This window comes from Phocoena phocoena, chromosome 3 (genome assembly GCF_963924675.1).
Source record: "Phocoena phocoena chromosome 3, mPhoPho1.1, whole genome shotgun sequence".
Classification (NCBI taxonomy): Eukaryota; Metazoa; Chordata; class Mammalia; order Artiodactyla; family Phocoenidae; genus Phocoena; species Phocoena phocoena.
Genome location: NC_089221.1, coordinates 115,860,686 through 115,875,875, shown reverse-complemented (window position 1 = coordinate 115,875,875; position 15,190 = coordinate 115,860,686). Strand labels below are relative to the sequence as shown.

The following is a 15,190-nucleotide window of genomic DNA, read 5'->3' as shown; positions in this document are numbered from 1 at the left end:
GGAAATGCTTTCAGTTTTTCACTATTGAGGACAATGTTGGCTGTGGGTTTGTCATATATGGCCTTTATTATGTTGAGGAAAGTTCCCTCTATGCCTACTTTCTGGAGGGTTTTTATCATAAATGGGTGTTGAATTTTGTCGAAAGCTTTCTCTGCATCTATTGAGATGACCATATGGGTTTTCTCCTTCGATTTGTTAATATGGTGTATCACATTGATTGATTTGTGTATATTGAAGAATCCTTGCATTCCTGGAATAAACCCCACTTGATCATGGTGTATGATCCTTTTAATGTGCTGTTGGATTCTGTTTGCTAGTATTTTGTTGAGGAGTTTTGCATGTATGTTCATCAGTGATATTGGCTTGTAGTTTTCCTTCTTTGTGACATCCTTGTCTGGTTTTCGTATCAGGGTGATGGTGGCCTCGTAGAATGAGTTTGGGAGTGTTTCTCCCTCTGCTATACTTTGGAAGAGTTTGAGAAGGGTAGGTGTTAGCTCTTCTCTAAATGTTTGATAGAATTCGCCTGTGAAGCCATCTGGTCCTGGGCTATTGTTTGTTGGAAGATTTTTTAATCACAGTTTCAATTTCAGTGCTTGTGATTGGTCTGTTCATATTTTCTACTTCTTCCTGATTCAGTCTTGGCAGGTTGTGCATTTCTAAGAATTTGTCCATTTCTTCCAGGTTGTCCATTTTATTGGCATAGAGCTGCTTGTAGTAATCTCTCATGATCTTTTGTATTTCTGCAGTGTCAGTTGTTACTTCTCCTTTTTCATTTCTAATTCTATTGATTTGAGTCGTCTCCCTTTTTTCTTGATGAGTGTGGCTAATGGTTTATCTATTTTGTTTATCTTCTCAAAGAACCAGCTTTTAGTTTTATTGATCTTTGCTATCGTTTCCTTCATTTCTTTTTCTTGTATTTCTGATCTGATTTTTATGATTTCTTTCCTTCTGCTAACTTTGGGGTTTTTTTGTTCTTCTTTCTCTAATTGCTTTAGGTGCAAGGTTAGGTTGTTTATTCGAGATGTTTCCTGTTTCTTAAGGTGGGCTTGTATTGCTATAAACTTCCCTCTTAGAACTGCTTTTGCTGCATCCCATAGGTTTTGGGTCGTCGTATCTCCATTGTCATTTGTTTCTAGATATTTTTTTATTTCCCCTTTGATTTCTTCAGTGATCACTTCGTTATTAAGTAGTGTATTGTTTAGCCTCCATGTGTTTGTATTTTTTACAGATCTTTTCCTGTAATTGATATCTAGTCTCATAGCGTTGTGGTCGGAAAAGATACTTGATACAATTTCAATTTTGTTAAATTTGCCAAGGCTTGATTTGTGACCCAAGGTATGATCTATCCTGGAGAATGTTCCATGAGCACTTGAGAAAAATGTGTATTCTGTTGTTTTTGGATGGAATGTCCTATAAATATCAATTAAGTCCATCTTGTTTAATGTATCATTTAAAGCTTGTGTTTCCTTATTTATTTTCATTTTGGATGATCTGTCCATTGGTGAAAGTGGGGTGTTAAAGTCCCCTACTATGAATGTGTTACTGTCGATTTCCCCTTTTATGGCTGTTAGTATTTGCCTTATGTTTTGAGGTGCTCCTATGTTGGGTGCATAAATATTTACAATTGTTATATCTTCTTCTTGGATCGATCCCTTGATCATTATGTAGTGTCCTTCTTTGTCTCTTCTAGTAGTCTTTATTTTAAAGTCTATTTTGTCTGATATGAGAATTGCTACTCCAGCTTTCTTTTGGTTTCCACTTGCATGGAATATCTCTTTCCATCCCCTCACTTTCAGTCTGTATGTGTCTCTAGGTCTGAAGTGGGTCTCTTCTAGACAGCATATATATATGGGTCTTGTTTTTGTATCCATTCAGCCATTCTGTGTCTTTTGGTGGGAGCATTTAATCCATTTACATTTAAGGTAATTATCGATATGTATGTTCCTATTCCCATTTTCTTCATTGTTTTGGGTTTGTTATTGTAGGTCTTTTCCTTCTCTTGTGTTTCTTGCCTAGAGAAGATCCTTTAGCATTTGTTGTGAAGCTGGTTTGGTGGTGCTGAACTCTCTCAGCTTTTGCCTGTCTGTAAAGGTTTTAATTTCTCCATCAAATCTGAATGAGAACCTTGCTGGGTAGAGTAATCTTGGTTGTAGGTTTTTCTCTTTCATCACTTTAAATATTTCCTGCCAGTCCCTTCTGGCTTGCAGAGTTTCTGCTGAAAGATCAGCTGTTAACCTTATGGGGATTCCCTTGTCTGTTATTTGTTGTTTTTCCCTTGCTGCTTTTAATATGTTTTGTTTGTATTTAATTTTTGACAGTTTGATTAATATGTGTCTTGGCGCGTTTCTCCTTGGATTTATCCTGTATGGAACTCTCTGTGCTTCCTGGACTTGATTAACTATTTCCTTTCCAATATTAGGGAAGTTTTCAACTATAATCTCTTCAAATATTTTCTCAGTCCCTTTCTTTTTCTCTTCTTCTTCTGGAACCCCTATAATTTGAATGTTGGTGCGTTTAATGTTGTCCCAGAGGTCTCTGAGACTGTCCTCAGTTCTTTTCATTCTTTTTTCTTTATTCTGCTCTGCAGTAGTTATTTCCACTATTTTATCTTCCAGGTCACTTATCTGTTCTTCTGCCTCAGTTATTCTGCTATTGATCCCTTCTAGAGTATTTTTAATTTCCTTTATTGTGTCGTTCATCATTGCTTGTTTCCCCTTTACTTCTTCTAGGTCCTTGTTAAATGTTTCTTGCATTTTCTCTATTCTATTTCCAAGATTTTGGATCATGTTTACTATCATTATTCTGAATTCTTTTTCAGGTAGATTGCCTATTTCTTCTTCATTTGTTAGGTCTGGTGGGTTTTTATCTTGCTCCTTCATCTGCTGTGTGTTTTTCTGTCTTCTCATTTTGCTTATCTTACTGTGTTTGGGGTTTCCTTTTTGCAGGCTGCAGGTTCATAGTTCCCGTTGTTTTTGGTGTCTGTCCCCACTGGCTAAATTTTGTTCAGTGGGTTGTGTAGGCTTCCTGGTGGAGGGGACTAGTGCCTATGTTCTGGTGGATCAGGCTTGATCTTGTCTTTCTGGTGGGCAGGTCCATGTCTGGTGGTGTGTTTTGGAGTGTCTGTGGACTTATTATGATTTTAGGCAGCCTCTTTGCTAATGGGTGGGGTTGTGTTCCTGTCTTGCTAGTTGTTTGAAATAGGGTGTCCAGCACTGTAGCTTGCTGGTCGTTGAGTGAAGCTGGGGGCTGGTGTTGAGATGGAGATCTCTGGGAGATTTTTGCCGTTGATATTACGTGGAGCTGGGAGGTCTCTTGTGGACCAGTGTCCTGAAGTTGGCTCTCCCACCTCAGAGGCACAGCACTGACTCCTGGCTGCAGCACCAAGAGCCTTTCATCCACATGGCTCAAAATAAAACGGAGAAAAAGTAGAAAGAAAGGAGAGGAAGGGAGGGAGGGAGGAAGGAAGGAAGATGATAAAAGAAAAGAAAATAAAGTAAGATTAAAATAAAGTTATTAAAATAAAAAAATAATTATTAAGAAAAAAATTTTTTAAAGAAGTAAAAACAGACAAAAAAACGGATGGATAGAACCCTAGGACAAATGGTGAAAGCAAAGCTATACAGACAAAATCTCACACAGAAGCATACACATACATACTCACAAAAAGAGGAAAAGGGGAAAAAATAATAAATCTTGCTCTGTAAGTCCACCTCCTCAATTTGGAATGATTCGTTGTCTATTCAGGTATTGCACAGATGCAGTGTACATCAAGTTGATTGTGGAGATTTAATCCTCTCCTCCTGAGGCTGCTGGGAGAGATTTCCCTTTCTCTTCTTTGTTCGCACAACTCCTGGGGTTCAGCTTTGGATTTGGCCCCGCCTCTGCGTGTAGGTCGACTGAGGGTGTCTGTTCTTCGCTCAGACAGGACGGGGTTAAAGGAGCTGCTGGTTCGGGGGCTCCGGCTCACTTAGGCCGGGGGGAGGGAGGGGTACGGAGTGCGGGGGTGGGGAGCCTGTGGCGGCAGAGGCCGGCGTGACATTGCACCAGTCTGAGGCGCACCGTGCGTTCTCCCGGGGAAGTTGTCCCTGGATCCCAGGACCCTGGCAGTGGCGGGCTGCACAGTCTCCCTGGAAGGGAGGTGTGGAGAGTGACCTGTGCTCGCACACAGGATTCTTGGTGGTGGCAGCAGCAGCCTTAGCGTCTCATGACCATCTCTGGGGTCTGCGCTGTTAGCTGCGGCTCGCACCCGTCTCTGGAGCTCCTTTAAGCAGCGCTCTTAATCCACTCTCCTCGCGCACCAGGAAACAAAGAGGGAAGAAAAAGTCTCTTGCCTCTTCGGCAGGTCCAGACTTTTTCCCGCAGACTCCCTCCCGGCTAGCCGTGGTGCACTAACCTCCTGCAGGCTGTGTTCACGCCGCCAACCCCAGTCCTCTCCCTGCGCTCCGACTGAAGCCCGAGCCTCAGCTCCCAGCCCTGCCCGCCCTGGCGGGTGAGCAGATAAGCCTCTCGGGCTGGTGAGTGCTGGTCGGCACCGATCCTCTGTGCGGAAATCTCTCCGCTTTGCCCTCTGCACCCCTGTTGCTGTGCTCTCCTCCGCGGCTCCAAAGCTTCCCCCCTCCGCCACCCGCAGTCTCTGCCCGTGAAAGGGCTTCTAGTATGTGGAAACCTTTCCTCCTTCACGGCTCCCTCCCACTGGTGCAGGTTCCGTCCCTGTTCTTTTGTCTCTGTTTTTTCTTTTGCCCTACCCAGGTAGATGGGGAGCTTCTTGCCTTTTGGGAGGTCTGAGGTCTTCTGCCAGTGTTTAGTAGGTGTTCTGTAGGAGTTGTTCCATGTGTAGATGTATTTCTGATGTATCTGCAGGGAGGAAGGTGATCTCCGCGTCTTACCCTTCCGCCATCTTCCCCTAGATCCTGTTCTTTTTTTTTTGCGGTACGCGGGCCTCTCACTGCTGTGGCCTCTCCCGTTGCGGAGCACAGGCTCCAGACACGCAGGCTCAGCGGCCATGGCTCACGGGCCCAGCCGCTCCACGGCATGTGGGATCTTCCCGGACTGGGGCATGAACCCGTGTCCCCTGCATCGGCAGGCGGACTCTCAACCTCTGCGCCACCAGGGAAGCCCTAGATCCTGTTCTTTTTAAAAGCCCTGTATGTCCCATATTTTTTCCTGAAGAACATGAGATCTTTTCATAATTATGGAAAACGCATGAACATCATTTAAAAAGTAAATTTTCACTGTCACAATTTTTAGTAGTAACGTTGTTTTTAAAATAATTTCAATAAATGTACAAAACAACCTTTTTCTAAGACATGTTTCAAAGTTTAGTTTTGTTAACACTTTTTATTCTTATTTTTTATTTTTAAAAAATATTTATTTATTTGGCTATGCCAGGTCTTACTTGTGGTACACGGGATTTCATTGTGGCATGCCGGATCTTTAGTTGCAGCATGTGAGCTCTTAGTTGTGGCATGTGGGATCTAGTTCCCTGACCAGGGATTGAACTCGGGCTCCTTGCATTGGGAGCATGGAGTCTTAGCCATTGGACCACCAGGGAAGTCCCTTGTTAACACTTTTTAAGATAATATACTTAATGAATGAGGAAATTTTCTTCAGCATGTTTTCATTCTAAATCATAAGCTAACATACCTGTAATAAGGAATTTATAGAGATTTGTATTCTGGCTTTGCCTGCTAATAGCAGTGTGACTTTGACCAAGTTACCTAACTTCTCTGAGTTGTTCTTTGCTTTTCTTTATATAAGTGGGAGGTAATACCTCTGTTAGAGGATTGTTATAAATATCCAAAGAAGTAAAAGTATAAAGTTATTTTATAAGCTGGAAAACATTTTACAGAAGTTAAGCTGCTGTTGTTACTTTTACTGGACTTGTATTTTACTTGTGTATTAATATTCTTACTTCCACTGGTATATTCGATTAATCTCTTTTCATCTATTCTTGGTTATTGCTTCTGTTGTTGTCTCTTTGCTCTTTCCTGGTTTATCGGTTTCTGCCTGTCTACTGGATCATTCCCATCAGTGTAGAATATTTTGGCTGTTACTTTTCCCATGTTTAGGAAAAAACCCTCTCTTGACCCTTCTTCCCACTCTAGCCACACCACCATTTTTCTGCTTTCCTTTATAATAAAATTACTTGAATGAATTATCTGTGTCTGTTTAATTTCTCTTCTCACATTCTGGCTTGAATCCCCTCCAGGTAACCTTTACCCTTAACATTCCTCTGAAACTGTTCTTGCAAATCACTAATTATGTCTTTTGCACATTTTACTTGACCCAAGAGCACAATTTGATTCAATTAATTATGCCTACTATCTGGATACATTTTCTTCACTTGGCTTTTAGGATATCGCACTCCTCTGGGTTTTTTTTTCTCCTTGACTGGCTGCTCTATCCCTTTGCTGATTGCTTTTCATGTTCTCAAATTTAGTATGGCCCAGGGCCCAGTTCTCAGGTCACTAATTTTCATTCACTTCCTTGGTAATCTCATTTAGTCTAATGGTTTTAAATACCATACAGACAGTGGAATACTGTTCAGCACTAAAAGGAAATGAGCTATCAGGCAACAAAAAAAACATGGAGGAACCTTAAATGCACATTACTAAGTAAAAGAAGCCAATCTGAAAAGACTACATACTATGTGATTACAACTATGCTAAAAGTTCCCAGGTTTCTATCTCTAGTCCAGATCTCTCTCTTGAACTTTATAGATTCCTATACCCAGCTGTTGTACCCAACATTGAATATCTTATAAACATCTTAATATCTCATAAACATCATATAAACATTTTATATCCATCTTAACATGCACCAAACTGTACTTGTAATCTTGTTGACACATGTGTTCTTCCTTTTGCCTTTAAAATCTCAGTAAACAGCAGTTTTTCCTTCCACATGCATAGGCCAAAAGCCTTGGTTCGTCCTTGATTTCTTTTACTGCACATCTAGTCCGTTACAAAGACCTATTGATTGTACCTTCGAAGTTTGTATAGAATCTGACCATTTTTAATGTTTCCGTTGCCACCACACAGGTCCAATCATTTCACTTAGATTAATACAGCCTCCTAACTGATCTTATCTTTTCCGCCCTATGGTTTGTTCTGAGCAGCAGCCAGAGTGATCCTTTTAAAATGAAAATTACATAATGTCAGTTCTCATCTCAGAACCTTCCAGTGCCATCTAGGTATAAAAATATAGCAATAGGCAGTAGGGAAACATGGACTGATGGACAGTTATGATTGAGACAATTCAGTCTTAAGGTGCTGTCTGGATTGCTGTTTGCCTAGATATGCCTATGGCTTGTTTCCTCATCTGATCCCGCAGATTTTTCCTCAATTTTACCTTCTCAGGCCAAACCTCATTACTCTGTATGTATTAACAGGCCCTCTCACTGACCTGCCTCTATCCAGTCTCTGAACTTTTTGTCCTTCACTGTCTGCCCCTCTTACCCCTTAATAGTTCTGTCACCATTGCACATATCTATTGTTAGTTTGTTTCCCATCATTAGACTGTACACTTCATGAGGGCTGAGATTTTCATCTGTTTTGTTTATTATTACATCCCCATTATCTGGAACACATAGTATGTATTCATTAAGTATTTGTGGAATATATGACCAAACAAATAAATGTCACCTGGCAGATAGTAGGCAACTCAGTAGATTTGCTGAATGAAGTTGGTGTATTAGTTACTTTAAGAAAGCAGGAATTCTTTTTCTTTTTTAAGAGACTATTTTTAGAGGTGTTTTAGGTTTACAAACAAAATTGAGAGGGAGGTACAGAGATTTCCCATGTATTCCCTGCCCCCACATATGCATAGCCTCCCCCATTATCAACATCACTCACCAGAATGGTACATTTCTTACCAAGAGTGAACTTACACTGACATACCATAATCACTCAAAGTCTAGTTTACCTTAGGGTTCATTCTTGGTGTTGTCCATTTCATGGGTTTGGAAAAATATATAATATACCGGGTTTTTTAACTGTGCTCTGCCTGTTCATACCCCATCCCACCAGCAACCACTGATCTTTCTATTGTCTTTATAGTTTTGCCTTTTCCAGAATGTCATATAGTTGGAATCACATAGTATGTAGCTCCAGATTGTCTTCTTTTACTTAGTTATGTGCATTTAAGGTTCCTCTGTGTGTTTTTTGTGGCTTGATAGATCACTTCTTTTTAGTGCTGAACAGTATTCCATTGTCTGTATGTACCACAGTTTATTTCTCCATTTACCTACTGAAGGACGTCTTGGTTGCTTCCAAGTTTTGGCAGTTATGAATAATGCTGGTATAAACATCTGTGTGCAGGTTTTTGTGTAGACTTAAGTTTTTAACTACTTTGGGTAAATACCAAGGAGCGCAATTGATGGATCATACAGTATGAATTTTGTAAGAAACTGCCAACTGTCTTCTGAAATGGCTGTACCAATTTGCATTCATACCAGCATTGTATTAGCGTACCTAATGCTCTCTAACCTCACCAGCATTTGGTGTTGTCAGTGTTCCAGATTTTGGCCATTCTGATAGGTAGGTAGTTGTATCTCATTGTTTTAATTTGCATTTCCCTGATGACATATGATGTGGGGGCATCTTTTCATATGCTTCTTTGCCATCTCCTGTATAAAGAAGTGTATCTTCTTTGGTGAGAAGTCTTTTTTTTTTTTTTTAATTGGGTTTTGTATTCTTGTTATTGAGTTTTAGTTCTTTCTTTCTTTTGGCTGTGCCTTGCCGCTTGCGGAATCTTAGTTCCCCAACCAGGGATCGAACCCCGGCCCCTGCAGTGAAAGTGCCAAGTCCTAACCTCTGGACCGCCAGGGAGTTCCCCGGTTGAGAAGTATTTTAAGGTCTTTGGCCCAGTTTTCAATTGGGTTGTTTTTTTTTTTTTTTTTTTTTTTTGAATTCTTGAATTTTATTTATTTTTTTATACAGCAGGTTCTTACTAGTCATCCATTTTATACATATTAGTGTATATATATCAATCCCAATCTCTCAATTCATCCCACTCCCCCCACCACCCACCGCTTTACCCCCTTGGTGTCCATATGTTTATTCTCTACATCTGTGTCTCAAGGGTTGTTTCTTATTATTGAGTTTTAAGAGTCCTTTGCTTTTTTGTGTAACAGTCCTTTATCAGGTGTGTCTTTTGCAAGTATTTTCTTCCAGTCTGTGGCTTGTCTTCTAATTCTCTTGATATCAGATTTTGCAGAGCAGAAGATTTTAATTTTAATGAAGTCCAGCTTATCAGTTACTTGTTTTATGGATTGTGTTTTTGGAGGTGTATCTAAAAAGGCATCACCATTCCCAAGGTCATCTAGGTTTTCTCCTGTGTTATATTCTAGGAGTTTTATAGTTTGTGTTTTACATTTAGGTCTATGATCCATTTTGAATTAATTTTTGTGAAGGGTGTAAGATCTCTGCCTAGATCCATTTTTCTGCAGGTGGGTGTCCATTTGTTCCAATTCCGTTTGTTGAAGAGACTATCATTGCTCCATTATATTGACTTTGCTTTTTGGTTAAAGATCAGTTAGCTAGGGCTTCCCTGGTGGCTTAGTGGTTGAGAGTCTGCCTGCCGATGCGGGGGACACGGGTTCGTGCCCTGGTCCGGGAAGATCCCACATGCCGCAGAGTGGCTGGGCCCGTGAGCCATGGCCACTGAGCCTGCGTGTCCGGAGCCTGTGCCCCGCAGTGGGAGAGGCCACAACAGTGAGAGGCCTGCGTACAGCAAAAAAAAAAAAAAAAAAAAGATCAGTTGGCTATACTTATGGGGGTCTATTTCTGGGACCTCTATTCTGTTCCATTGATCTCTTTGTCTATTCTTTCATCAGTACCACACTGTCTTGACTACTATTCCTTTATAATAAGTCTTGAAGTCAGGTAGTATCAGTCCTCCAACTTTGTGCTTCTCCTTCAGTATTGTGTTGGCTGTTCTAGGTCTTTTACCTCCCCCCATAAAGATGAGAAGGAGTTTGTTAATATCCATAAACAACTTGCTGGGATTTTGATTGGGATTGCATTGAATCTGTACATCAAATTGGGAGGAACTGACATCTCGACAATATTGAGTGTTCAATCCATGAAAATGGGATATCTCTGTATTTATTTAGTTCTTCTTTGATTTAGTGCCTCAGAGTTCTGTAGTTTTTCTCATATACATGTTTTTTAAAAAATTAATTAATTAAAAATTTTTTGGCTGCTTTGGGTCTTTGTTGCTGTGTGCAGGCTTTCTCTAGTTGCAGCGAGCAAGCACTACTCTTTGTTGTGGTGCGTGGGCTGCTCGTTGCAGTGGCTTCTCTTGTTGCAGAGCACAGGCTCTAGGCGCATGGGCTTCAGTGGTTGCAGAGCGCAGGCTCAGTAGTTGTGGCACGTGGGCCCTAGAGTGCTCGGGCTTCAGTAGTTGTGGCGTGTGGGCTCAGTAGTTGCGGTGCTCAGGCTCTAGGGTGCGTGGGCTTCAGTAGTTGTGGTGCATGGACTCAGTAGTTGTGGCTCACGGGCTCTGGAGCACAGGCTGAGTAGTTGCGGTACATGGGCTTAGTTGCTCTGCGGCATGTGAGATCTTCCCGGACCAGGGCTCGAACCTGTGTCCCCTGCATTGGCAGGTGGATTCTTAACCACTGTACCACCAGGGAAGTCCCCCTCACATAAATGTTATACCCAAATATTTCACTTTTTTGGGTGCTAATGTAAATGGTATTGTGTTTTAATTTCAGAATGCAGTTGGTGTATAGAAAAGCAATTGACTTTTGTTTATTAACCTTGTATCCTGTGACCTAATAATCACTTATTAGTTCCAGGAGATTGTTTTTGTTAATGCTTTCAGATTTTCTACATTACATAGACAATCATGTCATATGTGAACAAAGATAGTTTTATGTCTGCCTTCCCAATCTGCTAACCTTTTTTCCCTTCTCTTGCCTTACTGTATTAGCAAGGACTTCTAATACAGTGTTGAAAGGGAGTGGTGAGAGGGAACATCCTTGCCTTGTACCTGAACTCAGAAAGTTTATAGAGTTTCTCACCAATAAGTATGATGTTAGGTGTAGGTTTTTTGTAGACAGTCATTATCAAGTTGAAAAAGTACCCTCTGTTCCTAGTTACTAAGAGTTTTTATCATGAGTGTTAGATTTTGTCACATGCTTTTTCTGCATTTCTTGATAAGATCATGTGATTTTTCTTTTTCAGCCTGTTGATGATAGCTTACACTATATGATTTTCAAATGCTGAACCAGCCTTACATACCTGGGATAGATCCTACTTGGTTGTTGTGTATAGTTCTTTTAGTAGTTTTTTAGGTGCTTGATTAGCTAATATTTAGTTGAGGATTTTTGCATCTATATATTTTTTCTTTTTATTGGAGTATAGTTGCTTTACAATGTTGTGTTAGTTTCTGATGTACAATGAAGTGAATCAGCTATATGTATACATATATTCCTTCACTTTGGACCTCCCTCCCACCTCTCCACCCCCATCCCCCCATTTAGGTCATCACAGAGCACTGAGCTATACAGCAGGTTCCCACTAGTTATCTATTTTATACATAGTAGTGTATATATGTCAATCCTAATCTCCCAATTCCCTCCCTGTGTCCACACCACAAGTCTGTTCTCTACATCTGCATCTCTATTCCTGCCCTGCAATAGGTTCATCTGTACCATTTCTCTAGATTCCACATATATGTGTTAATATACGATATTTGTTTTTCTCTTTCTAACTTAATTCACTCTGCATGACAGACTCTAGGTCTATCCACATCTCTACAAATGACCCAATTTAGTTCCTTTTTATGGCTGAGTAATATTCCATTGTATATATGTACCACATCTTCTTTATGCATTCATCTGTTGTTGGACATTTAGGTTGCTTCCATGTCCTGGCTATTGTAAAGAGTGCTGCAGTGAACATTTGGGTACATGTGTGTTTTTGAATTATGGTTTTCTCAGGATATATGCCCAATAGTGGGATTGCTGGGTCATATGGTAGTTCTATTTTTAGTTTTTTAAGGAACCTCCATGCTGTTCTCCATAGTGGCTGTATTTACATTCCCAACAACAGTACAAGAGGGTTCCCTCTTCTCCACACCATCTCCAGCATTTATTTATTTATTTATTTATTTTTTTGCGGTACGCGGACCTCTCACTGTTGTGGCCTCTCCCCTTGTGGAGCACAGGCTCCGGATTCACAGGCTCAGCAGCCATGGCTCATGGGCCTAGCCGCTCCGCGGCGTGTGGGATCTTCTCAGACCGGGGCACGAACCCGTGTCCCCTGCATCGGCAGGCGGACTCTCAACCACTGCGCCACCAGGGAAGCCCTTGCTGGAAGATTTTCAATCACAGTTTCAATTTCATTGCTTGTGATTGGTGTGTTCATATTTTCTCTTTCTTCCTGGTTCAGTCGTGGAAGGTTATACCTATCTAAGAATTTGTCCATTTCTTCCAAGTTGTCTCTTTTATTGGCATGGAGTTGCTTGTAGTAGTCTCTTAGGATACTTTGTATTTCTGTGGTGTCTGTTGTAACTTCTCCTTTTTCATTTCTAACTTTATTGATTTGAGTCCTCTCCCTCTTTTTTTTCTGCGGTATGTGGGCCTCTCACTGTTGTGGCCTCTCCCGTTGCGGAGCACAGGCTCCGGACATGCAGGCTCAGCGGCTGTGGCTCATGGGTCTAGCCGCTCTGCGACATGTGGGATCTTCCCGGACCGGGGCATGAAGCCATGTCCCCTGCATCGGCAGGCGGACTCAACCACTGCACCACCAGGGAAGCCCCTCCCTCTTTTTCTTGATGAGTCTGGCTAATGGTTTACAAATTTTATTTGTCTTCTCAAAGAACCAGCTTTTAGTTTCATTGATGTTTGCTATTGTTTTCTTTGTTTCTGTCTCATTTATTTCTGCACTGATCTTTATGATTTCTTTCCTTCTGCTAACTTTGGGTTTTGTTTGTTCTTCTTTATCTATTTCCTTTAGGTATAAGGTTAGATTGTTTATTTGAGATTTTTCTTGTTTCTTGAGGTAGGCTTGTATAGCTATAAACTTCCCTCTTAGAACTGCTTTTGCTGCATCCCATAGGTTTTGGATTGTCATGTTTTCATTGCCATTTGTCTCTAGGTATTTTTTGATTTCTCTTTGATTTCTTCAGTAATCTCTTGGTTGTTTAGTAATGTATTGTTTAGCCTTCATGTATTTGTGTTTTTTACGTTTTTTTCCCTGTAATTCATTTCTAGTCTCATAGCAATGTAGTTAGAAAAGATGCTTGATATGATTTCAATTTTCTTAAATTTACTGAGGCTTGATTTGTGACCCAAGATGTGATCTATCCTGGAGAACATTCCGTGCACACTTGAGAAGAAAGTGTAGTCTGCCGTTTTTGGATGGAATGTCCTATAAATATCAATTAAATCTATCTGGTCTATTGTGTCATTTAAAGCTTCTGTTTCCTTATTTATTTTCATTTTGGATGATCTGTCCATTGGTGTAAGTGAGGTGTTAAAGTCCCCCACTATTATTGTGTTACTGTTGATTTTCTGTTATATAGCTGTTAGCAGTTGCCTTATGTGTTGAGGTGTTCCTATGTTGGGTGCATATATATTTATAATTGTTATATCTTCTTCTTGGATTGATCCCTTGATCATTATGTAGTGTCCTTCCTTGTCTCTTGTAACATTCTTTATTTTAAAGTCTATTTTATCTGATATGTGTATTGCTACTCCAGCTTTCTTTTGATTTCCATTTGCATGAAATATCTTTTTCCATCCGCTCACTTTCAGTCTGTATGTGTCCCTAGGTCTGAAGTGGGTCTCTTGTAGACAGCATATATACAGGTCTTGTGTTTGTATCCATTCAGCAAGCCTGTTTTCATTGGAGCATTTAATCCATTCACATTTAACGTAATTATCGATATGTATATTCCTATGACCATTTTCTTAATTGCTTTGGATTTGTTTCTGTAGGTCCTTTTCTCCTCTTGTGTTTCCCACTTAGAGAAGTTCCTTTAGCATTTGTTGTAGAGCTGGTTTGGTGGTGCTGAATTCTCTTAGCTTTTGCTTGTCTGTAAAGCTTTTGATTTCTCCATCGAATCTGAATGAGATCCTTGCCGGGTAGAGTAATCTTGGTTGTAGGTTCTTCCCTTTCATCACTTTAAGTATATCATGCAACTTCCTTCTCGCTTGTAGAGTTCCTGCTGAGAAATCAGCTGTTAGCCTTATGGGTGTTCCCTTGTATGTTATTTGTCGTTTTTCCCTTGCTGCTTTCAATAATTTTTCTTTGTCTTTAATTTTTGCCAATTTGATTACTATGTTTCTTGGCATGTTTCTCCTTGGGTTTATCCTGTATGGAACTCTCTGCGCTTCCTGGACTTGGGTGGCTATTTCCTTTCCCATGTTACGGAAGTTTTCAACTATAATCTCTTCAAATATTTTCCGGGTCCTTCTCTCTCTCTTTTCTTTCTGGGACCCCTATAATGTGAATGTTGTTGCATTTAATGTTGTCCCAGAGGTCTCTTAGGCTGTCTTCATTTCTTTTCATTCTTTTTTCTTTATTCTGTTCCGCAGCAGTGAATTCCACCATTCTGTCTTCCAGGTCACTTATCTGTTCTTCTGCCTGAGTTATTCTGCTATTGATTCCTTCTAGTGTATTTTTCATTGCAGTTATTGTATTGTTCATCTCTGTTTGTTTGTTCTTTAATTTTTCTAAGTCTTTGTTAAACATTTCTTGCATCTTCTCGATCTTTGCCTCCATTCTTTTTCCAGGGTCCTGGATCATCTTCACTATCATTATTCTGAATTCTTTTTCTCGAAGGTTGCCTATCTCCACTTCATTTAGTTGTTTTTCTGGGGTTTTATCTTGTTCCTTCATCTGGTACGTAGCCCTCTGCCTTTTCATCTTGTCTATCTTTCTGTGAATGTGGTTTTTGTTCCACAGGCTGCAAGATTGTAGTTCTTACTTCTGCTCAAAAGCAGCTATTTTTAAAAATAGTTAATTTGAGGCACAGCATTGTTATACATATCTAAAAATCTGGTTAATGTCTGTCTGACTTAACAGAAGTCAGCTGGATTCTCATACCTGCTTCTGCATTGTCTCTGTTCTATAGGTTCTTTTGTTTCTAGTGCATGAGGCCAGTTTAGCTTCACAGAGATATCTAGTTGGAAAAGAGAGAAGTATTTTAATAGCTCCTTACAGAATGTCTTTCATAT

General features: G+C 40.3%; 1 protein-coding gene across 6 annotated transcripts in view; it reads left to right on the top strand.

Annotated features, from left to right (window-relative positions):
• Positions 1-15,190, top strand: part of FAM13B (family with sequence similarity 13 member B) — a 68,531-nt gene that overhangs the window by 32,632 nt on the left and 20,709 nt on the right. The gene's annotated exons all lie outside the window — the stretch shown is intronic.